At 35.9% G+C, this 6,517-nt stretch overlaps 1 protein-coding gene across 1 annotated transcript in view; it reads right to left on the bottom strand.

Moving 5' to 3' along the window:
- Positions 1-1,760: 1,760 nt before the first annotated feature.
- Positions 1,761-6,517, bottom strand: part of OTUD1 (OTU deubiquitinase 1) — a 157,015-nt gene continuing 152,258 nt past the window's right edge. Inside the window, exon 3 of the transcript XR_007947723.1 lies at positions 1,761-2,141. The gene's annotated coding sequence lies outside the window, so the exon portion shown is untranslated. The remainder of the gene's footprint in view (positions 2,142-6,517) is intronic.

Raw genomic sequence — 6,517 nt, 5'->3', positions numbered from 1 at the left:
CTGAATTTCCTTTCTTGATTTGGTTGTATGTTTGAAACTTTGCCTTAGATTTGGAAATACTGAAAAAAGAAAGGAGAAAATAATACATGCAAGTGTGTTCACAGAAGGTGAAACTGCCATTCTGTGGTGATCAAATCGGCACTATCTTGCTTTTGACAGCTAATGTCAGAATGTTATTTCAAGTAGCCAGTGGATGGTTCAATGGGTAGAGCGTTTAGCTTGGAATTTGGAAGACCCAAATTCAAATCCCTCATTATACACTTACTAGCCAAGCAAGATCCTTAATCTCTGTCTGCCTCAGTTTCCTCAATTGTAAAATAAGGGTAATAATCACACCGACCTTGCAAACTTGTGGTAAGCTCTTAGCATAATACCTGGCCCTTCCCCATCTCCTCATTCTTTCTCCTCAGGTTGAATAAATAGAAAATGGCAACCAAAAATTCTCCTTTGAGGCAATGACCACTATTTATGTAATTTATTTTATATGTTAAATTATATCATTTATTATAATAAATATAAATTATATAAATAATCACTAAGATTTCAAGACAATAAAGAGCTATATCAATGAAAAAGCTGGACAAGAAAAAGCATCCTGAATATGGAGGGACAATGGTTGGCTAAGGCTGGACGAAGGAGGAGGAAGGTTTATTGTTTTTTACTCTAAACTAGTCTATAGCCATGCAGAAACATTTGCCTTGAAGAAAGGTGTAGTGCTTCTAAAGTGATCCCTAAAGCACATAATTCTATATTCAAAAGTTTAATTTAAGGTTAAAAAAAAAAAGCTGCTAATTTCAGACTGACACAAAATCCCAACCAAGCTATGTTCTGAATAAAGTACTAGATATATCCTTGTGCACAATATATCATGGTATCATAGTTCAACTGATAAAATGTAGATCACACGGGCAGATAGACTCAATTATCCAGTAAAAGTTTGAACATGGAGAGTAATTAAGAGCTTCATCCTCATTCTGTCTTAAGTTCCATATTTAGAATATCAGGAAAGCCCTTTGGCTTCCTTCCTTAGTCAGGGGGAGGGAAAATGGAAGGAAAATGTCTTGACTCCCATTTTTACAGCAGTTTAGCAATGTATACAGGACACACATTTGTAAAACATGTTGATCCTGTAATAATTAAGAGACTTCACAGAACTGTTGACCTCTGGCTCTGTTTAGCTCATCAGTTGTCACAGTCAGCAGCTCTTGTGGGGGAAAAGCTGGCATGGGTAAACTGTTTAGGCAGGAGTGTTAATGCTGACTTTGATCAATTTTCAGGAAGTTCTTCACCTGCTTAAAAGCTGCCATTCAAAACCACCAGGTGGCTGAGAAAGCACATCCTGAGGAATCTATTATCCCCAATTAGCAAAGTGTTGAGTTTCTGCTTTGGAGAATTGCACCTCTCTGGCAGAATTGTATAGGGGATGTGTGGTTGAGCCATACCGTGAAACCACACAATGAGGAGGTTTGACATTCTGTGTCCATAAGAGCATAGACCTGAGTCACGACAGATCCGTGGAGGTCATCCAATCCACTCCCATGGTTTTCTCAAAGGAGGTCACTGAGGCACAGGGAGGTCGAGGGTCTTGCCTATGGTCACTGGGGAGAGTAATTCACAGAATCAGGGACTGCAAATCCAGAACTCTTTCCACTGGACCACACGGCCTCCCACTGAGATGTAATACCATTATTCCCATCAAAAATCGTACCATTGAAATGTTATTCTGTGCCGTAAGATGGATTGAACAAACAACTATACAGTTAGTCTCCATCACTTTATTTTTTAAAAAGAGTCCAATTAAGATGACCTTAAAACAGTTGTCAAAAGCAGATCACAATCATTATTAGCTCCTGAAAGAGAGACTTACAAAAGAACAGTGCTGAAAAAATGTAGGCAACCAAAGAGAAAAAATGATTTTAATTATGTTGACCTTACCAGTAAGGCATAGGCAGAGATGTTAGTTGCCACATGCTATCAATATTAGCTACTTCATTGTGTTCTTGTTTTCACCCCTTTGCAGAATAGATTTACCTCACAGATTACAATATCCAACATAAACTCCGAGGCTCAGACATCTAAACCTCTGTTCGGACTTGGCTTTCAGATGGATCTTGTAAATTTGGATAATTGCTCCATTTTTCCTATGGGGATAAAATAATATCTGCTCAAATATTTACAGAATATTATAATCTCCTTTAAAAAACCCACCTTAATAATACTTGGCCCATGATCATTAGCAGGTAGAAATCATCTCCTAAAATATAAACACAATTTCTCTTCTGGTCACTAGAATTTATTGTAGCTCAGTGGTTTTGGTTGTGTCCCATGGGGACTTCAAGATCTGATTAGGATTTTCTTGGAAAAGATACTAGAGTGTTTTGCCATTTCTTTCTTCAGCTCATTTTTATAGATAAGGAAACTGGGGCCAACAGGGTGAAGTGACTTATCCAGTATTACAGTTAGTAAGCGTCTGAAGCTGGATTTGAACTAAGGAAAATGAGTCTTCCTCATTCCAGGTCTAGCACTCTGTCTACTGTGCCATCTATCTGCCCAGATCACTAGAATAGGGGATTTTTCAGAGGTCCAGGTCCAAAAAGAGGTTTAAATGTCTTCACCTTGTAGTTAACATTGGATATTATGTTCCTTGAGATAAACTTATTCTAGCTGGACCTTATTCTGGGGAGTGGGGAGTTGGGCAAGGAGGCAAAAACAAATTAGATATCTAAATACTCCCTCCCCATTTCTTAAAATGACTTATTCTAAACTAACATTGTCTTTACAGAGCATATAATTTTCTTGGGGAGAGTTGTTTTAAGGAAATCATTCATTTTACATTACCAGATATCTTTCATAGATGACAATTGCTTTTTTTTTTCTCTCAAAAAGGGGGCTGATTCTAAGGCCTTGCCAAATGTGCCCTATAATTGCTTGGAAATTATAAATACATCCAAATCTTACTGGTATGATCTTTATCCAAAATTATATCAATTCTGAGCGCTGTGACAGAATTCTAATTACTAGAGGGAGATAATTACAGGCAAAACAAATAGAGTTAATCAAAATCATTAGCAGAATTTGCTAATCAATCATTTAAATCCTGTTTGGCTGTCCAGAAGCTTAACAAAATAGAACACTGAGTGAAATTATTTTAAAGAATTCCCATAGTACTCCACTAATCGACAAAGGTGCTACAATTTCCACAAATTATGCTCGTAAAAAGCTAACTAAAGCTAGTCTTATAAATTGTTTATATGTAGTTTCTACATTCCCATGGAAAAGAACAGTCAGCAGCAAACTTCAGTGATGGTTGTTCTCTAAGATGCTTCTAGCAAAATATCTCTATTTATAACTTTGAATTGCCACCACACCACCCAAGTGGCTGAGGCAGGGAAATGTGATCTAAAATAGTTTTTTCACTATTTCCTGTCTTCCTAGGAAATTGGTTTGACACCAGCTCCTGAGCTAGTCTGTCTTATTGACTCTTCCCTAGTCACCTTTGGATGCCCCCAAAAGAGAAATGGTCCAAGACTTGTATGATTTTATAATTTCAGCCAAATTTACTCCCATTTTGTCTATTTTTAACAGACTAATGCTCTAAAGAAAGAATATAGTCAAAAGGAATTTATAAAGAAAGATAAGATACAAAGATTAGATGGGAACTTTAGTAATGATATATCCCTATCATGTTTTAAGATTTACAGAGTACTTTTGTCATATTCATGACATACATGAAGTATGGAGTATAAATATTATTATTTTATAATATTTATAAATTTTATAAATTCATTTTATAAATGAAGAAAGAGGTTTAGAGAAGTTAAGTAATTTTCTTAAGAGTCACTAAAGCTAGTAAGATCAGAACTAGAATTAAAATGAGTAGGGTACAGAAGGGTGTTTAGATTAATGGGAGTGGGATAAGGTGTGTAGACTATGAAAATGGCATAAAGAAGGAAGGGGAAGAAGATAGGGCAAGGATCCATGGTGGGGGTAGGGAAGGTTAAGAAAAAGCAAGGCAAGTTAAGGAATAGAAATGTAGCAGAGTTAGCAGAGATAGGAAATAAGAGATATACATAAACACAATAATAATAATCAGAGGAAAAAATAGTTGTAGTAATCATTGATTTCAGATAAAATCAAACTAAAGATTCAAGCAAGAGAGAAATCTATATTATGTCAGCCATATTAATATTATTTTAGATGTATGTCTATGTATGTGTATATGTGTGTGTTATGTGTGTGTATGTATGTATATTAAATATATCTGTGTAGTCTGCTGGGGGAGAGGTGAAAGGAGGAAATAATAAAGTAAAAAGTGCATAGCAGAAAACAGAAAAAAATCTACAAGGAAGCAAAGATGGACAATCATGAATATAATGTCTTCTATTATTATATATGCTTTCTTGAGATGCGAATTTATTGTTATATATTTGAATTTTCCCTGATGTTCTGCTGGACACAAGATAATTTTTTCCTTTTTCTATATTTATTTCTTTTCTGTTTTTTTTTAATTTTGTATTTGTTTTAAACATATACTTTTTTAAAAAAAAATGAGAGTGATTCGAGAGAATCATTTAAAAAGAGTCAACAGCTTAAAAAAAAAATCCTTAAAAAGTGGAATTGGCAAGAGGATTCTGGGAAGATGGCAGAGTAGGTCAGTAAATTTCAAGCTCTCCTGATTTTCCCCCACAAACAGAACAAATTTGTGCCTCAGAGAAAACATACGCTGGTGAAAAATCAAGAAGGCTTGGGATAGAACAGAGGTGCTACTGATACTATGGGCCCAAGGCTGGGTCTTCAGTCTAGCTCCAGCAGAATCACCAAGTGGGGCTCCTAGGACTAGCTGGGTGTGGCTGGAACCTCGGCAGGAACCACAGAGACCTTCACTTCCCCAACTGTTTGTGGAGTCGGGGTCTGAATCTGGGAGGACTGAGGGAATCTAGGCTGCTTGGGAATGCCAGGCCCAGCTGGGTTGCAGGACACAGCCCTGGGCTAGAAGCTGTGAGTGCAGAGGCAGTGAGGCAAGGATGTTGCTGGCTGTGGGCACTTGCAGGAAGGAGGAGTTCTTGATTTGGAGTTCCTGGTCAGGGTGGAGAGCTGAAGTAAAGCCAGAGATACCATCTCCTCCATCCCAGGATTAGAGGTACTTAGACTAATACCGGCTTATTTAAAAAAAAAAAAAAAAAAAAAAAAAAAAAAAAAAAGTGAACTGACAAAGAAGAAAGAACGCCATCATAGAAACATACTATGGGAACAGGGAAGACCGGAGTTCTTCTTCAGAAGAGGATACTGAAGTACCAAAAAGCTTCTACCCCAAAGAGTAACATGAAATTGCTCCCTGACCAGAAAGAATTGATAGAACTCAAAAAAGAATTTAAAAATCAAACTAAAGACATTGAGGAAAAACTAAAAAATAAAATAAAAAAAAAAACATCCAAGAAAAACAAGAAGAAAAAAAGTTAACCAACTGGAAAGGAGATACAATCTCAAAGGTGAAAATAATTCTTTGAAAATTAGAATTGGGCAAGGGGAAGCCAGTGAAACTATGAGAGAGCAAGAAATAACAAAATAGATTATAAAGAATGAGAAAATAGAACAGAATGTGAAACATCTTATAAGAAAAATGACAGATTTGGAGAACAGATCAAGAAGAGAAAATATAAGAATAATTTTCTGCCAGAAAGTTCTGACCAAGAAAAGGACCTTGACACAATAATGCAAGAAATAATCCCAAAAAAGTTATCCTGGGGTTATAAAACATGAGGGGAAAGTAGAAATAGAGAAAAATCCACTGATTGTCACCTCAAAGAAATAACACACAAGAATATTATTGCCAAATTTTGAAACCCCCCAGATTGAAGAGAAAGATTTTCAAGAAACAAGAAAAAAACAATTCAAATACACTAAAATTAGAATTCAACAACCAAAATAAAAGACCACACATTCTGGAATCATATCTAATGACAATCAAAAGAACTAGACCTATGGCAAAAATATCATATCCAACAAAATTATCTCTAATTTTGAATGACAAAAAAATGGACATTCAACGAACTTGCAGATTTTCAGGACTTTCTATCAACCAAACCAGAACTTAGAAAATTTAACATATAAGAGTCAATATAAAAGATCAATTTTAAGGAACTTAATATAGACAAACCACTTAAACCTGGAGAAACTGTTTATGGTTTTTTATGCTATGTATGTGTTTAAGATTCATTTCAACAATAGGATAGCTCAAAAAGACTGGCAGAGTTAAGGCAAAAATAGCAATCATACAAATGAGATACAGAGGAAGAATAGATATAGAGGCATTAGAGGGAGGCTTGTAGTTCTGAAAACCTATTCACATGGGGAATGGTTAAATAGGCAACAGTACACATATACCATGAAGGGTATAATAGCACCCTCCAAAATCTATAAATCTATATCTCCAAAATAAGAGGGGAGAAATAGGTAGATGGGGAAGCAAAGGGTGAAGGAAAAAGACAAGGGAGGGATCCTTGGTCCCGGGAAGGGA

This window comes from Antechinus flavipes, chromosome 5 (assembly GCF_016432865.1).
Source record: "Antechinus flavipes isolate AdamAnt ecotype Samford, QLD, Australia chromosome 5, AdamAnt_v2, whole genome shotgun sequence".
Lineage (NCBI taxonomy): Eukaryota > Metazoa > Chordata > Mammalia > Dasyuromorphia > Dasyuridae > Antechinus > Antechinus flavipes.
This window is presented reverse-complemented; position numbering and strand designations above follow the sequence as displayed.